Raw genomic sequence first — 17,333 nt, forward strand, 5'->3', positions numbered from 1 at the left:
TTAAAAAAAATTATTTCACGGTGGCTAGGTGGCGCAGTGGATAAAGCACTGGCCCTGGAGTCAGGAGTACCTGGGTTCAAATCCGGTTTCAGACACTTAATAATTACCTAGCTTGTGGCCTTGGGCAAGCCATTTAACCCCATTTGCCTTGCAAAAACCTAAAAAAATTTTTTTATTTATTTAAGGCTTAAGAGACTTGCCCAAAGTCACACAAGTGTCTGAGGCCTGATTAGAACTTAGTTTCTCCTGACTCCAGGGCTAGTACTCTACCCACTGTGCCACCTAGTTGCTCCCAAGTATATCTTTTAAAGGACTGCAAAAAGAAAGGTCTTTTCTCTGGTTTACCTCTCTCCCCATCCTTCACTCCCCAGACAGCGAGTGAAGTGTACTTGACTGTGGGCTCAAGTTTGCTTCCTTTTGGTGTGCCCTTTGTTTTGTTATAAACAGTGGAAGTTGGAATAAAACAGTTACTTTCCTTCTGAGCTGGGCATGCATACTTTGTTCCCCTCCAGTGGGGCATATAGTCTTGCTCCTTGTTTAAGAACTAGTAGCTCCTGGATGGTTTCTTGGTCTTCATGCCTGAGATGCACTGCAGATGAGTAGTTAGTTACTAAGCCATGAAGCGTTTCCCCCTTTAGTGAGCTATATAAAAGTGAGGAAAAAATACTTCTCTCTTTTTGAATTATCACCTGGAACTCAAGTAGATTCTTCTTTGAATTTTCAGTCAAGAAAGAAGATTTCTTTCCTTCCCTTTCACCTCCCCACAATGACAGTTACCAATCAAGAAAGTGGCACTATGAAGGATTGATGCAGCTGAAATTAAGTTTGGCCCTCAAAATCTTGCTTACCTCTTCTGTGGTGGTGGTGGTGGAACAGTTTCTCCTGAATTCAGGTGACTATCCTGAGAGATGAATGTTTCCAATGTTGGTGACTAGAGCTATGGGATTCCTGAGTCATAAATAGCTTCCTAGGATGAGGGACTTCTTGCAACCATACCAGTTATCAAGGGAGAATAAACACTATTATTAGGAAAAAACAGTAGAACAATGCTGCAACTAGAAGAACTAAGATAGAACAAACCATGCCTTGGCTTGACAGGAGATCTAGTCTTCTGAAATTGTGCAGGGTAGATAAGATGGGAAATCAAATAACTATTCAGCAGTTCCACAAAGCGCTTTTTCCTTTTAGGAGAGTCATGCCACTTTAACTTGTTACTCTTCTGGGAGCCAAGGACCTTTTTAGTATATAAATGATCCTTGATGTTACTAGGCCGCATCCTCAGTAGAGGAAAAACGCACCACTATCGATTATGATTAAGAGACCTCTGATGATTACCAAGTCCCTGTGAGCTCAGGTTTTGAGTACAAGCAGCTCCAATATTTCAAATGCTAAAGATATAAACCTGAAAATGGTAAAGGTATCAGGAAGGATTTAGCTTAACATTAAAAAAAAATCTCATCAATCATAGTAGTCAATTAGTTTCTTTTTCCATAATGTTTCCAACTGGTTCCTTTTCTTAATCTGCTTTCTCCTGCCTTTTTTTCCCCCTTTGACTTACAACTTCTTGAATTTTTGGAATGGATTTCTTAGCCCAACACTCACCCCAATTTCCCTTTTGAAATCCTACTCTTCTTTCAAGAACCATCTCATGTGTCACCTCCTCTAGAAAGTTGTTCCTCTAGGACATCCTTCTACCCATATGAAAGTGAGGTCCCATCCTCTTCAAATTTTTCATAGCACTTTGGACCTCTTCTTTGTACTTAACATATTATTTATTAAAATTAGATTTTATTTTTAACTAACAGAAATCTGTTTCCCACTATATCTATTCCATTGATAAAGAAAGAAAAAGCATAATTTACAATTAGCTGAATTTTTTATATATTTTTTTTAGGTTTTTGCAAGGCAAATGGGGTTAAGTGGCTTGCCCAAGGCCACACAGCTAGGTAATTATAATTAAGTGTCTGAGGCCAGATTTGAACCCAGGTACTCCTGACTCCAAGGCTGGTGCTCTATCCACTGTGCCACCTAGCCACCCCGATGCCACCTAGCCACTCCTGATTAGCTGAATTAAAAAAAATATTCTGCACATTGAATACACTGGCTCTCTGACAGGAGATAGCTTGCTTCATCATTGATCCTGAAAGATTATTGTATTTATCAGAGTAATTACAGCTCTTAGGTCATTTATTTTTACAGTGTGCCTTCAAAGTTTTCAAAATTATTTGCTATGATAATATTGATGTTATAGTATGATTTCATTTGGTTCTGCTCTTGGTACCCTGCATCAGTTCACACAAGTCTTTGCATGTCCCTTTAAAATCATCCATTTCCTCATTTCTTATACTACAGTATCTTATATAGAACTAATCACATTCTGATCCATATCATAATTATTTGTGTATATTTTAAAATTTTTTTTAATTAATTAATTAATTACTTTATTTTTAAGTTATTTTTTATTCTCATTTTGTACAAATGTTTTTTTTTACATTAATAAAATATTCTTGTTTACAAGTAAACAAAATACTCCTCCCCCCATGAATATAGATAGACTTGCTTGGGGGAAAAAAGTAAAGGGGAGAGAAAAAAAATCAAAATTAAAAAAAATAATAGTAATAATTGTAGGTATGGCCAGGTGGCACAATGGACGAAGCACCAGCCCTGGAGCCACGAGCACCCAAGTCCATATCCAGCCTCATTAACCCAATAATCACCCAGCCATGTGACATGCAAGCCACCCGATCCCCACTGCCCTGAAAAAACCAAAAAGAAGAAAAAAAAGACCCAAAATAAAATAAAATAGTAATAATAGTAGGGGTGGCTGGGTGGTAGACAGAGCATTGGCCCTTGAGCCAGGAGCACCTGGGTCCAAATCCGGCCCCAGATACCCAAAGATCACTTTGCTATGTGGCCCCAGGAAGGCCACCCAGCCCCACTTGCCCTGCACCCTCCCCCAAATAATAATAACAAAAAATGTGCTTCAGTCTTTGTTCCAACACCAACAACTCTGTCATGGGTGGATCACATTATTTATGATAAGTCCATCACAAAAGTTACTTTGGAGATATTTTTCCAATGTTGCCATTGCTGATCACAACTCCCTCCTTTTTTATTTCTCCACTAGCATGTACTATATTTTCTCTCTCCTTTCACTCTGACTCTGCTGTAGAGTCGCTGAGTGGTGCAGCAGACAGATCCCTCATCCTGGGGCCAAGAAGCCCTGAGCCCCGACACCAAACCTTAGGCCCAGAATTCACCTGGCCCTATGGTTCTGTGCAGGCCATCCAATCCCAGCCCCTTGCAAGAAGTAATAAAGAAAATGTGTTATATCTGACCACTCTACCTCCATGGTCCATCCTCTCCTCCTTTATTCACATCCCCACCCCTTCCCCCTGCTCCCCCCCTCCTTCTTACTCCAGATGTCTATACCCCATTGAGTATATTTGCTGTTTCCTCTCCTAGCCATCTCTAATGAGAGCAAAGGTTCCCTCATTCCCCCTTGCCTCCCCCCTTCCATATCATTGCAATAGCTCATTGTAGTAAAAAAAATCTTATTATGTGAAATATCTTGGACTATTCCCCCTCTCCTTTTTCTTTCTCCAATTCCATTTCCCTTTTTTTGTCCTATTGACTCTATTTTTACACCATATTTTATCTTCGAATTCAGCTTTCTCCTGTGCTTCAACTATAAAAGCTCCCTCTACCTGCTCTATTAACTGAGATGGTTCATATGAATATTATCAGTATCATTTTTCTATACATGCAGTTCATCATCATTAAGTCCCTCATATTTCCCCCCTCTCCTCCAATCTCCATGCTTCACCTGAGTCCTGTATCTGAAGATCAAACCTTCTGTTCAGCTCTGGCCATTCCAACAGGAACATTTGAAATTCCCCTGGTTCATTGAAAGTCCATCTTTTTCCCCGGAAGAGGACATTCAGCCTTGCTGGGTAGTTCATTCTTGGCTGCATTCTAAGCTCTTTTGCCTTCTGGTATATTGTATTCCAAGCCCTACGAGCTTCCAATGTAGTTGCTGCTAAGTCCTGTGTGATCCTGACTGCAGCTCCACGATATTTGAACTGTGTCCTTCTGGCTGCTTGTAATATTTTCTCTTTGACTTGGGAGTTCTGGAACTTGGCTATAATATTCCTGGGGGTTGGTTTTTTGGGATCTCTTTCTCGGGGGGGGGGGGGGGGATTGGTGGATTCTCTCCATTTCTATTTTGCCCTCTGCTTCTAGAATATCAGGGCAATTTTCCTGTAGTAATTCTTTGAAAATGATGTCAAGGCTCTTTTCCTGATCATGACTTTCAGGTATTCCAATAATTTTTAAATTATCTTTTCTAAGTCTGTTTTCCATATCGGTTGTTTTTTCAATGAGATATTTCACATTTTCTTCTAATTTTTCATTTTTTTTGTTTTGAAGTATTGATTCCTGATTTCTGGTAAATTCATCAATCTCTCTGAATTCTATTCTTTGTCTGAAGGATTTGTTCTCCTCAGAGAGTTTTCTTATCTCTTTTTCCATCTGGCCAATTTTGCTTTTTAAAGCATTCTTCTCCTCAATAACTTTTTGAAGTGTTTTATCCATTTGACCTAAGCTGGTTTTTAGCATGCTATTTTCTTCAGCATTTTTTTTTGGATTTCCTTGACTAAGCTGTTGACTTCATTTTCATGTTTTTCCTGCATCTTTCTCCTTTCTTTTCCCAGTTTTTCTTCCAACTCCCTCATTTGATTTTCAAAGTCTTTTTTGAGCTCTGTCATAGCCTGAGCCCAATTTCTGTTTTTCTTGGAGTCTTTAGATGCAGGAGCTTGTGCTTCCTCATCTTCAGACTGAGTATTTTGATCCTTCTTGGGCTCATCTGCAAAATATTTCTCAATGGTCTTCCTCTTGTTTCTTTGCTTGTTCATTTTTCCCAGGCTATGCCTGTTTTTTGGGGTGCTTCCTGAGCTTTTGGGACACTCCCACAAGGGTCTCAGTGTGTGAGGTTCTTTCCTCCCTCCTGGTCTGTGAATGACCATAAGCATCCCACTCTGCCACGGGGCTGAGGGCTGAGGTGGGGGGGGCCCTGTTGTTCTATTGGGGGGGGGCTAGACTGGGATCAGGATCTGAATGTGGTCAGAACCCCAGAGTCCTGTTCCAGGGGCAGAGGACAGAGCTCTGCAGTCTCTCTTCACTCCCCTCCCTCAGCTCAATGGGCTCATGCCCTGGAGGCTCCTACTTACAGGCTCTGCCTGCTTCTGTTTCCAGGTCTGGGCTGCTGAAAGACCAAGTTGCTTGCTGTGTGCCCTGAGGGCTGGGCTCCAAGTGCTTGCTCTGGCAGAGGTACCCTGCTGTTCTCCCATTTTGTGCCCGCTGCTCCCCGGGGTGCAGCTCAGGAGACTCCCCCACTGCTGTGAGCCAAGGCTCCCAGTGCCCTGGGGCTGCCTCCGGGAGGCTGAAGTTCTTTTGCCACCCCTCTGGTGGGCCACTCCTCTGGTGGTTTCCCCCCTCCAACCCCGGGGATCAGAGCCTTTCTGCTCTTTTCCAGGTTACCTTGAGTAGGAGAACTGCCTCACTGGGTCCCTTTGTGGGTTCTGTCTCTCGAAATTTTAGTTAGAGTCCTTAGTTTATGAGTTTTTGTCAGAGAGCTCCTAAGACTGGATCCCTTCATGTCGTCATCTTGGCTCCTCCTATCTATTTGTGTATATTTACATTTCATTATATTCTTGAATTTTCAAGGAATAGGGACAATCTGTTATTTATCTCTTTACCTCCAAAGCATTTAATATAATCTTTTTTGGAGTTGAATTAACTTCCTGTTTCATGGGTCTGTCTTTCTCTTTGAGCCACATATCATCCCCAGTTTTCCCTCTGTTATCTATATGTGACATTACCTGATCCAAGATCTCTTTTTTCATTTTCTCTTTTCGTTTTCTTATATGATGGCATGATCTAAGTTCTAGACAGGGATTCAGAGGACCTAGTATCAATTTCATCCCCTCCATAGATGAATGATCTCTGTTTGATAACTTTACATCTTTAAAGCCTCAGTTTCTTCATTTTTAAAACAGGAAAAATTATTCCAGCCTTTGTTAACTTCTCATAGTTGTCATGAATATTCTATGAAATAACGAATGGGAAAGCATTTTGAAAATATCCTACTATTATCATCAAATCAGTGACCTTTCTATTCTACCAATGGATGTGAAGTACATTTCTGTAGTTTCCATGGGAAATAGGGGTCATTCAGTGATTAATTACCACTAAACCCTAAGCTCCAAGGACAGGATGATGTCATAGACATCATGGTGTTCCATGTAGTATCTCCCATAGTGCATGGGCACAGGTAGGTTCTTAATAAATATTTGTTAAATGAGTGAATCAATGGTCAGTTATTTATTGAGCAGTGGTTGCAGATGGAGAATTACTTATTGGAACAATTGACATTGAGGGCAGATTGTGAAAATTGCTTTTAGGTGATAATTGGCATCGTGAAAGTTGTGAGCCTGCCAACTGATCAGCCATGGCCAGTAAAACTGCCCGGAAAAGCAAGGGCCCGACACTGACAAATCTAGGAGTGCCTTTGCAATTGTAATTAACCTTGGTTCTTGGAGAAGGTCCTGCATGAGTGATTACACCATGATAGATGGAGAATGGAAACAACCTGAAGCTCTCAGTGCAGCTTCACCCTGGAAAGGAATTTCCTTGTTCCTCTCAAATACTAAGGACAGCCACCTGTTCTCAAAAGACTTTTCTCTATGCCCAAAGGACAACAAAAATGTGCACACCCTTTGATCCAGCAATACTACTTACTACTGGGTCTATATCCTGAAGAGATGATGAAAAAGGGTAAAACATCGCTTGTACAAAAATATTCATAGCAGCCCTGTTTGTGGTGGCAAAGAATTAGAAATCAAGTAAATGTCCTTCAATTGGGGAATGGCTTAGCAAACTGTGGTATATATATGTCATGGAACACTATTGTTATATTAGAAACCAAGAGGGACGGGAATTCAGGGGAGCCTGAAGGGATTTTCATGAACTGATGCTGAGAGAGATGAGCAGAACCAGAAAAACACTGTACACCCTAACAGCAACATGGGGGCAATGATCAACCTTGATGGACTCGCTCATTCCATCAGAGCAACAATGAGGGACAATTTGGGGCTCTCTGCCATGGAGAATACTATCTGTATCCAGAGAAAGAACTGTGGAGTTTGAACAAAGACGAAGGACTATTAATTTTAATTTAGAAAAAAACTGATATTTTATTGTCTGATCTTGCTATCTCTTATGCTTTATGTTTGTTCCTTAAGGATATGATTCCTCTCTCATCACATTCAATTTCGATCAATGTTTACCATGGAACCAATGTAAAGACCGGCAAATTGTTGGGGGTGGGGCAATGGAGTAAGATTAGGGGAAAATTGTAAAACTCAAAATGAATAAAATCTTTAAAATGAATAAAAAGATTGTTTTCCTCTAACATAGCATAGAAGAATGCACTTGTAACTGGGGGCTCCATGTTCAGAGGGATTTGCTGACAACCAACTGAGAGCAATATTAAACAAAGATTCCTGACAAGGGATTCAGATATAAGGTTCACTGATGCAGGAAGTGTGATGAATGAATGAATGAACATTTTATTAAGCACCTGCTTTTCAACAAACACTATGCTCAGCACTGAAAATACAAACCTAGAGACGCAGTGTGGTTTTCAAGGATCTTCTGTTCTGATAGAGAGAGATGGCATGTTAAAGCAAGTAATAACCAAGGAAGACTATTTTGGTCTGGACAGGTACAGGGATAATAAATGGTACCCCCAGAGGAATTGATTGATACACCCTTGCTAGTAATAATGGCAGAATTGATTTCATTATGATTCAAGAACTGGAAAGTTAGGGTTATGGAAGAGGAGAAGGAGGAGTAAGCAGTATGAAAGTTATGTAGCGTGATAAGGCAGCTGACGAAAACCTAGAAAGTTAAGTGAAAGATGGTCAGCCTAGACTGATACAGTGGGCCACGTGAGGTACAGGGCAAGGAGATCCCAGGCAAAAGTCCTAGAAATGCAAGGTTTAAAACTTTCAAGACATGATTACTGGTTGAAAAATCAAGGTGACTGGTGAGAAGATGATGGGGATGAAATGATCATCTCCTTTTCTCTTTCTCTCTCTTACATTCTACATGTATATATAAATATATGTGTATAAGTAGACATATGTACACATAGACTATATATTACAAGAAGAAATAGTTTACATATACATGCTTACCTAAATACATACATATATGTGTATAACACACATACATATATTATATACACTAGGAGCCGGGATCTATTTTCAAGTCTTAGCTTTGTTAATTATATATTATGTGACCTTGATCAAGTCATCCAGCCTCTCTGGGCCTGAATTTCCTCATCTTTAAAATGAAATCATATGATCTAGGCTTAGCTCAGTGCCTAGAACATGGTAGGTAGGTACTTACTAAATTTTCATTGATTAATTGATTGGTATCTAAGTGTCAACCTAGTTTTGACATTCAATGAAAATGAGAACCATAAGGAAAACAACAAAATGTCATCATTTAACTATCATTCATTATTTTTAAGAAAGATTTTATTTATTTTGACTTTTACAATTGTCCCTCAATCTTGCGTCCCTCCCCCTCCCCCCCACAGAAGGCAGTATATTAGACCTTACATTATTTCCATGGTATACATTGATCTAAGTTGAATGTGATGGGAGAGAAATCATATCCTTAAGGAATAAAAATAAAGTATAAGAGATCACAAAATTACATAATAAGATAATGAATTTTTTTCTAAACTAAAGGTAATAGTCTTTGGTCTTTGTTTAAATTCCACAATTCTGTCTCTGGATACAGATAGCCCAAAATTATTGTTGTACTGATGGAATGAGCAAATTCATCAAGATTGATCATCACCCTCATATTGCTGTTAGGGTATACAGTGTTCTTCTGGTTCTGCTCATCTTGCTCAGCATCAGTTCATGCAAATCTTTCCAGGCTTCCCTGAATTCTCATCCCTCCTGGTTTCTAATAGAACCATAGTGTGCCAAGAGATACATAATACCACAATTTGCTAAGTCATTCCCCAATTGAAGGACAGTCACTTAATTTCCAATTCTTTGCCACCACAAACAGGGCTGCTATGAATATTTTGTACAAGTGATGTTTTTACCCTTTTGCATCATCTCTTCAGGGTATAGACCCAGTAGTGGTATTGCTGGATCAAATACATAGGATGCACATTTTTCTTGCCCTTTGGACATAATTCCAAATTGCTCTCCAGAAAGGCTGGATGAGTTCACAGCTCCACCAACAATGTATTAGTATCCCAGATTTCCCATATCCCTTCCAACATTGATCATTGTCCTTTCTGGTCATATTGGCTAGTCTGAGAGATATGAGGTGGTACCTCAGAGATGCTTCAATTTGCATTTCTCTAATCAGCAATGAGTTAGAGCAATTTTTTTTCACATGACTATGTATTGCCTTGATTTACTCATCTGTAAATTGCCTTTGCATATATTTGAACATTTGTCAATAGGGGAATGGCTTGGGTTTTTTTTGAAAATTTGACTCAGTTCTCTGTATATTTTACTTTTTAAAAAAAATTAGAAAGGTTTTTATTTATTTTGTTTTACAATTTTTCCCGCAATCTTGCTTCTCTCCCCCACCCCCCTCAGAAGGTAGTTTATTAGTCTTTATATCATTCCCATAGTATGTATTGATCTAAGTTGAATGTGATGAGAGAGAAATCATATCCTTAAGGAGGAAAGATATAGTATGAGATATAGCAGAATTACATAATAAGACACATTTTCAGAAAGTTTTTGAGTCTGCCTTGGCAGGTAGATTCCCAGGTATTTTATATTATCTGTGGTTACTTTGAATGGGATTTCTCTTTCTAGCTCTTTCTGCAGGATCTTGCTAGTCATATATAGAAATGTTGAGGATTTATGGCAGTTTGTTTTGTATCCTGTGACCTTGCTAAAGTTGCTAATTATTTCTAGTAGTTTTTTAGATGATTTTTTTGGGGATTCTCCAGGTATACCATCATGTCATCTGCAAAGAGTGAGAGTTTTGTCTCTTCCTTCTCTTAGTTGAAGCTAATATTTCTAATAGAATATTGAATAATAATGGTGATAATGGACATCCTCATTTCACACTTGATCTTATTGGGAATGCCTCTAGCCTATCCCTGTTGCATATATTGCTTGTTGATGGTTTCAGATAGATACTGCTTATTATTCTTTTTTATTTTTAAATTTTTTTATTTTGAGTTTTACAATTTTCCCCCCAATCTTACTTCATTCTCCCCCCCCCCCACAGAAGGCAATTTGCCAGTCTTTAAATTGTTTCCATGGTATACATTGATCCAAACTGAATGTGATGAGAGAAATCATATCCTTAAGGAACAAACATAAAGTATAAGAGATAGCAAGATCAGACAATAAGATACCAGTTTTTTCCCCTAAATTAAAGGTAATAATCCTTGGTCTTTGTTCAAACTCCACAGTTCTTTCTCTGGATCCAGATAGTATTGTCCATGGCAGAGAGCCCCAAATTGTCCCTGATTGTTGCACTGATGGAATGAGCGAGTCCTTCAAGGCTGATCATTGCCCTCATGTTGCTGTTAGGGTGTACAGTGTTTTTCTGGTTCTGCTCATCTCTCTCAGCATCAGTTCATGAAAATCCCTCCAGGCTTCCCTGAATTCCCATCCCTCCTGGTTTCTAATATAACAATAGTGTTCCATGACATACATATACCACAGTTTGCTAAGCCATTCCCCAATTGCAGGACATTTACTTGATTTTCAATTCTTTGCCACCACAAACAGGGCTACTATAAATATTTTTGTAGAAGTGATGTTTTTACCCTTTTTACATAATCTCTTCAGGGTATAGACCCAGTAGTGGTATTGTTGGATCAAAGCGGATGCACATTTTTGTTGCCCTTTGGGCATGGTTCCTAATTGCTGTCCAGAAATCTTGGATGAGTTCACCTGCTTTTTATTCTAAGGAACAATTCATTTATTCCTACACTCTCCAGTGTTTTTAGTTCAAATGAATGCTGTATTTTTTCAAAGGCTTTTTCTATTGATATAATCATATGATTTCTAATAGATTTGTTATTGAGATAATTATACTAACAGTTTTTCTAATATTGAACCAACCCTGCATTCCTCAGATAAATCTTGCTTGGTCATAGTATATTATTCTAATGATAACTTGCTGTAATCATTTTGCTAAGATTTTATTTAAGATTTTCACATATATATTTATCAGGGAGAGAGGTCTATAATTTTCTTTCTCTGTTTTACCTCTTCCTTGTTTAGGTATCAGTACCATATTGGTGTCATAGAAAGAGTTAGGCAGAGTTCCATCTTCACCTATTTTGCCAAAGAGTTTATATAGAATTGGAACTAATTGTTCCTTAAGTGTTTGATAGAATTCACTTGTGAATCCTTCTGACACTGGAGATTTTTCCTTAGGGAGTTCAATAATGGCTTATTGAATTTCTTTTTCTGAGATAGGGTTGTTTAGGTATTTAATTTCCTCTTTAGTTAACCTGGGCAACTTATATTTTTTAAATATTTGTCCATTTCATTTAGATCAAATTTATTGGTATAGAGTTGGGCAAAATAATTCCAAATTATTACTTTAATTACTTCCTCTTTGGTGGTGAGTCCCCTTTTTCATTTATGATGCTAGCAATTTGGTTTTCTTCTTTCTTTTTTTTTAAATCAAATTGAAAAGAGGTTTATCAATTTTATTGGGTTTTTTGATAAAGCCAACTTGATTTTATTTATTAGTTCATAGTTCTCTTACTTTCAATTTTATTAAATTCTCTTTTAATTTTTAGAATTTCTAATTTGGGATTTAATTGGGGCTTTATAATTTGTTCTTTCTCTCATTTTTTAGTTGCATATTTAGTTAATTGAGTTATTCTTTTTCTAATTTATTCATGTAAGCATATAAAGATATAATATATCCCCTGATAGCTGCCTTGAGTGAATCCCATAGGTTTTGGCATGTTGTTTCAATTATTGTCATTATCTAGGATGAAATAATTAATTCTTTCTATAATTTCTTGCTTGATCCACTCATTCTTTAAAATGAAGTTATTTAGTTTCCAATTAGTTTTGGGTCTATATCTCCCTGGTCCATTATTGCATATGATTTTTATTGCATTATGATCTGAGAAAGATATATTCACTATTCTGCCTTTCTGCAATTGATCATTAGCTTTTATGCCCTAGTACATGGGCAATTTTTTGTATAAGTGCCATGTGCTTCAGAAAAAAAAGTATATTCCTTTCTATCCCCATTCAATTTCCTCCATGGGTCTATCATATCTAGGCTTTCTAACAATCTATTTACCTACTTAACTTCCTTCTTGTTTATATTATGATTAGATTTTTGTAAATCTGAGTATCTGGGAGGTTGAGGTCTCTCAGTATAAGAGTTTTGCTGTTTATGTCTTCCTATAGCACTTTCAACTTCTCCTCTAAGAATCTGGATGCTATCCCATTGGCTGCATGCATATTTAGTGTTGAAATTATTTTATTGTCTATGATACCTTTTAGGAGGATAAAATGTCCTTCCTTATCTCTTTTAACATTATCTATTTTTGCAGCTTCTTTGTCTGAGATAAGGACTGCTACCTCTGCTTTTTTCACTTCAGCTGAAGCAAAATATATTTTGCTCCAACATTTTACCTTTATTCTATATGTATCTCTCTGCTTCCAATGACTTTCTTGTAAGCAGCATATTGTAGGATTCTGGTTTTTAATTCACTCTGCTATTCGCTTATGTTTTAAGGGAGAGTTCATCCCATTCACATTCAAAGTTATAATTACTAACTCTTTATTGCCCTCCATGCTATCTTTCCTCTGTTTGTATTTTCCCCTTTTATACATATTTCCCATTGTTTTGTTTCTGAATACTTCCACCTTCAGTGTGTTTGCCCTCCTATATCAACCCCCCTTCCCCTTTCTTTCTTCTTTCCCTTTTCCCCTTCTCCCTTTCCTTCCTTCTGTTAGGTCTCCTTTTTCTCCCCCTCCCTGTTACCCCCTCCCCTTTTCCCCTTTTACTACTTCAAAGGTAGGATAAATTTCTTAGCTTAACTGAGTGCTGTGTATAAGTTAACTTTAATCCAAGTATGATGAGAGGAAGATTCAGGTGCTTCCCACCTCTTCCCTTCTTCTCCTCTATCACAATAGGTCTTTTTTTTTTTAGGTTTTTGAAAGGCAAATGGGATTAAGTGGCTTGCCCAAGGCCACACAGCTAGGTAATTATTAAGTGTCTGAGACCGGATTTGAACCCAGGTACTCCTGACGCCAAGGCCGGTGCTTTATCCACTACACCACCTAGCCGCCCCCACATAGGTCTTTTGTACCTCTTAATGTAATAAGATTTACCCCTGTTCAGTCTCTTCCATCCTCCTGTCTCCTTACTGCCCCCCTTTTTAAGGACGTACTGTTTTTAAATCATTCTATCTGAATCAAGAAAAGTCCTGAGTGTTCATCACTTCTAGCTAAGTACACTCTCTCTAATAAAGTTACAATTCTCAAGAGTTATTCGAGTCTTTCTCACAGGTAGGGATATAGCCATTTTCATCTTATTGGATAATAGTCTCATGGATAAGTCATGAGTGTCCATCACTTTTGGCTAAGTATATTCTCTCTAATACAGTTATATTTCTCAAGAGTTATGATAATCTTTCTCCCATGTGGGGATATAGCCAGTTTCATCTTATTGGATAGCAGTTTTTTTTCTTTACCCATTTTTTAAACCTTTTCACATGTCTCTTGAGCCTCTTGTTTCATGTCCAAATTTTCTATTTAGCTCTGGTCTTTTCATCAGGAAATGTTGGAAATCTCCCATTTCATTAAATATCCATCTTTTCCCCTGGAAGACAAGGCTAAACTTTATTCTTGGCTGCATTCCAAGCTCCCTTGCTCTTCAGAATATCTCATTCCAGGCCTTCGATTCCTTAATGTTGATGCTGCTAGGTCCTGCGTAATCCTTACTGTGGGCTCCTTGGTATCTAAATTGTTCCTTTCTGGCTGCTTGCAGGATTTTCTCTTTTATCTGATAGTTCTGGAATTTGGCCACAACATTCCTTGGTGTTTTCATTTTAGGATCTCTTTCTGGAGGGGATCGATGTATTCTTTCAAAAATTATTTTTGTCCTCTGGTTCCCTGGTATCAGGGCAGTTTTCCATCACTAAATCCTGTAATATTAAGTCCAGGCTTTTTTTTTCTCTTCAATGTTTTCAAATAATTCTCAGGTTGTTCCTTCTTGATCTATTCTCAAGGTCAGTGGTTTTGTTGATGAGGTAGTTTATATTTTCTTCTTTTTTTTGATTTTTTTGGTTTTGTTTAACAGGCTCTCTTGTTTCATGAATTCATTAGTTTCTACTGACTCCATTCTTTTTTTTAGAGAAGAATTTTCTTCATTTACCTTTTGCAAGTCCTTTTCCAATTGGTCAATTCTATTTTTGTGAAAGTTTTCTATTTGAGCCATTGAGCTTTTGAGAGAATTATTTTCTTTTTGCATTTTCCAATTGTATTTTCCAAGAATTTTTTCTTGTTACAAGATGTAAATTTTCTCTTCTGAATTTTCCAGTTGATTTTTAAACTTCTTCCTGATTTCTTCAAGAAAGTCTTTTTGTGCTGGAGATCAGATCCCATTTTCCTCAGAGGCTCTAGGTCCCTCTGAGTTAGGGTCTTTTCCTTCTAGAAATTTTTCTTATGGACCCTCCTTTCCACTGGCCTTTTTTCATTTTCCTAAGACTTTGTGCTGGGGAGGGGATGGTTCAGAGAGGTTTGATTTTGAGATTCCTAGAGGCTTTACTCACTTGGTTTAGCAACTCCAAGTGGACTGTATTAAGGCCAGTTGACTGTGTTCTTTGCTTTCTCTGGAGTGTCTGTGACCTTGATTTGAGGTCCTCTCCTTTGACCTGGAGGGGGGTGGTTGAAGCTGCCGAATATTTTTGTTTTTGAAAAATGGTGGGTTTTGCCCTAGGGCAAAGTAATTGCTTTCCCTCTTCACAGCTGAGGGAGCTCTGCTGCTCACACCTGAGCCTGCAGTGGAGATGGGCTTTAATTGTATTTGTTCTGGGAAGAGGCTTCAGCTGAAATGAAGGTATGAACTCTGAGTTTCCTTCAGACCAGAGGAGCCCAGGGATGGATGGCTGCAACTCTCCCACACTGGAACTCACCCTCCAGCCTTACCAGCAAGCTCCAGACTGTAGTGCCACAACCAATGCCTCTGCTCCCCAGTTGGCCCACGCCCCTGCAGTTGATCAGGCCAGTCCAACTCTCAGGCTCTCAGGCCCTCACCCTGTCCTGTGCTCCCGGCAGAGTTCACCCTCTGTGCCTGGGCTCACCCATGATCCTGGAAGACAAACCTCAAGATAGATATTCTTCTACTAGCTTCTCTTTCTGGGTTTTGTTGATCAGATTTCTGTTAAGAGATTTTTTCATATTATATATGAGGGAAGATCAGGAGACTTAACACAGTGGCTGTGTTCTCTCTGTCATCTTGGCTGGAAGTCTCCTATCTTTCATTCTTTACAGATGTTTTTTTGGTCCTAACCTGTGGCTTCATATTGGTCCTTCTGCTAAAGGAATGTCCTTTGGTATTGTAGCTCAGAAACTGTTCTTTAAAGGGAAGTTGCATAGGACACTAATTTGTCTGTGGTCATTCAGTTAGAAAGTCTCAGTGACTCAACTTGTAACCATATCTCATGATTCTAAAAGTGGCTTTCTATCTGTTGTACCACACCCTACCTCTTTTTTTTAATGAATGAAAAATCTTTTTTTCTTTAAGATTTATTTTGAGTTTTACAATTCCCCCCCCCCAATTTTCCTTCCCTTCCCCCTGCCCCCCACAGAAGGCAGTCCATTAGTCTTTACATTGTTTCCATGGTATATATTGATATAAGTTGAATATGATGAGAGTGAAATCATATTCTTTTTTTTTTAGTTTTTGCTAGGCAATAGGGTTAAGTGACTTTCCCAAGGCCACACAGCTAAGTAATTATTAAGTGTCTGAGGCTGGATTTGAACTCAGGTACTTCTGACTCCAGGGCTAGTGCTCTATCCACTCCACCACCTAGCTGCCCCTTAGAGAAATCATATTCTTAAGGAAGAAAAATAAAATATAAGAGATTTACATAAGATAAAGTGTTTTTTAAAAATAAATTACAGTAATAGTCTTTGATCCTTGTTCAAACTCCATGATTCTTTCTCTGTATACAGATGGTATTCTCCATTGCAGATACCCCAAAATTATCCCTGATTACTTCACTGGTGGAATGAACAAGTCCATCAAGGTTGATCATCACCCCCATGTTGTTGTTAGGGTGTTCAATATTTTTCTGGTTCTGCTCATCTCACTCAGCATCAGTTCATGCAAATCTTTCCAGACTTCTCTGAATTCCCATCCCTCCTGGTTTCTAATAGAACAATAGTGTTCCATGACATACATATACTACAGTTTGTTAAGTCATTCCCCAGTTGAAGGGCATTTACTTAATTTCCAATTCTTTGCCACCACAAAAAGAGCTGCTATGAATATTTTGTGATGTTTTTACCCTTTTTTTATCATCTCTTAAGGGTATAGAACCAGTAGTAGTATTGCTGGATAAAAGGGTATGCAAATTTTTGTTGCCCTTTGGGTATAATTCCAAATTGATCTCCAGAAAGGTTGGATGAGTTCACAGATCCACCAACAATGTATTTTAGTGTCCCAGATTTCCCACATTCCTTCCACCATTGATAATTTTCCTTTCTGGTCACATTGGCCAGTCTGAGAGATGTGAGATGATACCTCAGAGATGCTTTAATTTGTATTTCTCTAATAAATAATGATTTAGAGCAATTTTTCCCTATGACTATGGATTGCTTTGATTTCCTCATTTTGTAAATTGCCTTTGCATATCCTTTGACTGTTTGTCAATTGGGGAATGGCTTGTTCTTTTGAAAATTTGACTCAGTTCTCTGTATATTTTAGAAATGAGTCCTTTGTCAGAAATACTATTTGTAAAAATTCTTTCCCAATTTACTACATTTCTTTTGATCTTGGTTACAGTGGTTTTATCTGTGCAAAAGCTTTTTAATTTAATGAAATAAAAATTATCTAGTTTGTTTTTAATGTTGTTCTCCATCTCTTCCTTGGTTGTAAAGTGCTTCCCTTTTCACAGATCTGATAGGTAAACTTCTCCTTGATCTTCAAGTTTGCTTATAATGTTTTTTTTTTGTTTAAATCCTGTATCCATTTTGATCTTCTCTTGGTATAAGCACACCCTACCT

This window comes from Macrotis lagotis, chromosome 1, assembly GCF_037893015.1.
Source record: "Macrotis lagotis isolate mMagLag1 chromosome 1, bilby.v1.9.chrom.fasta, whole genome shotgun sequence".
Lineage (NCBI taxonomy): Eukaryota > Metazoa > Chordata > Mammalia > Peramelemorphia > Peramelidae > Macrotis > Macrotis lagotis.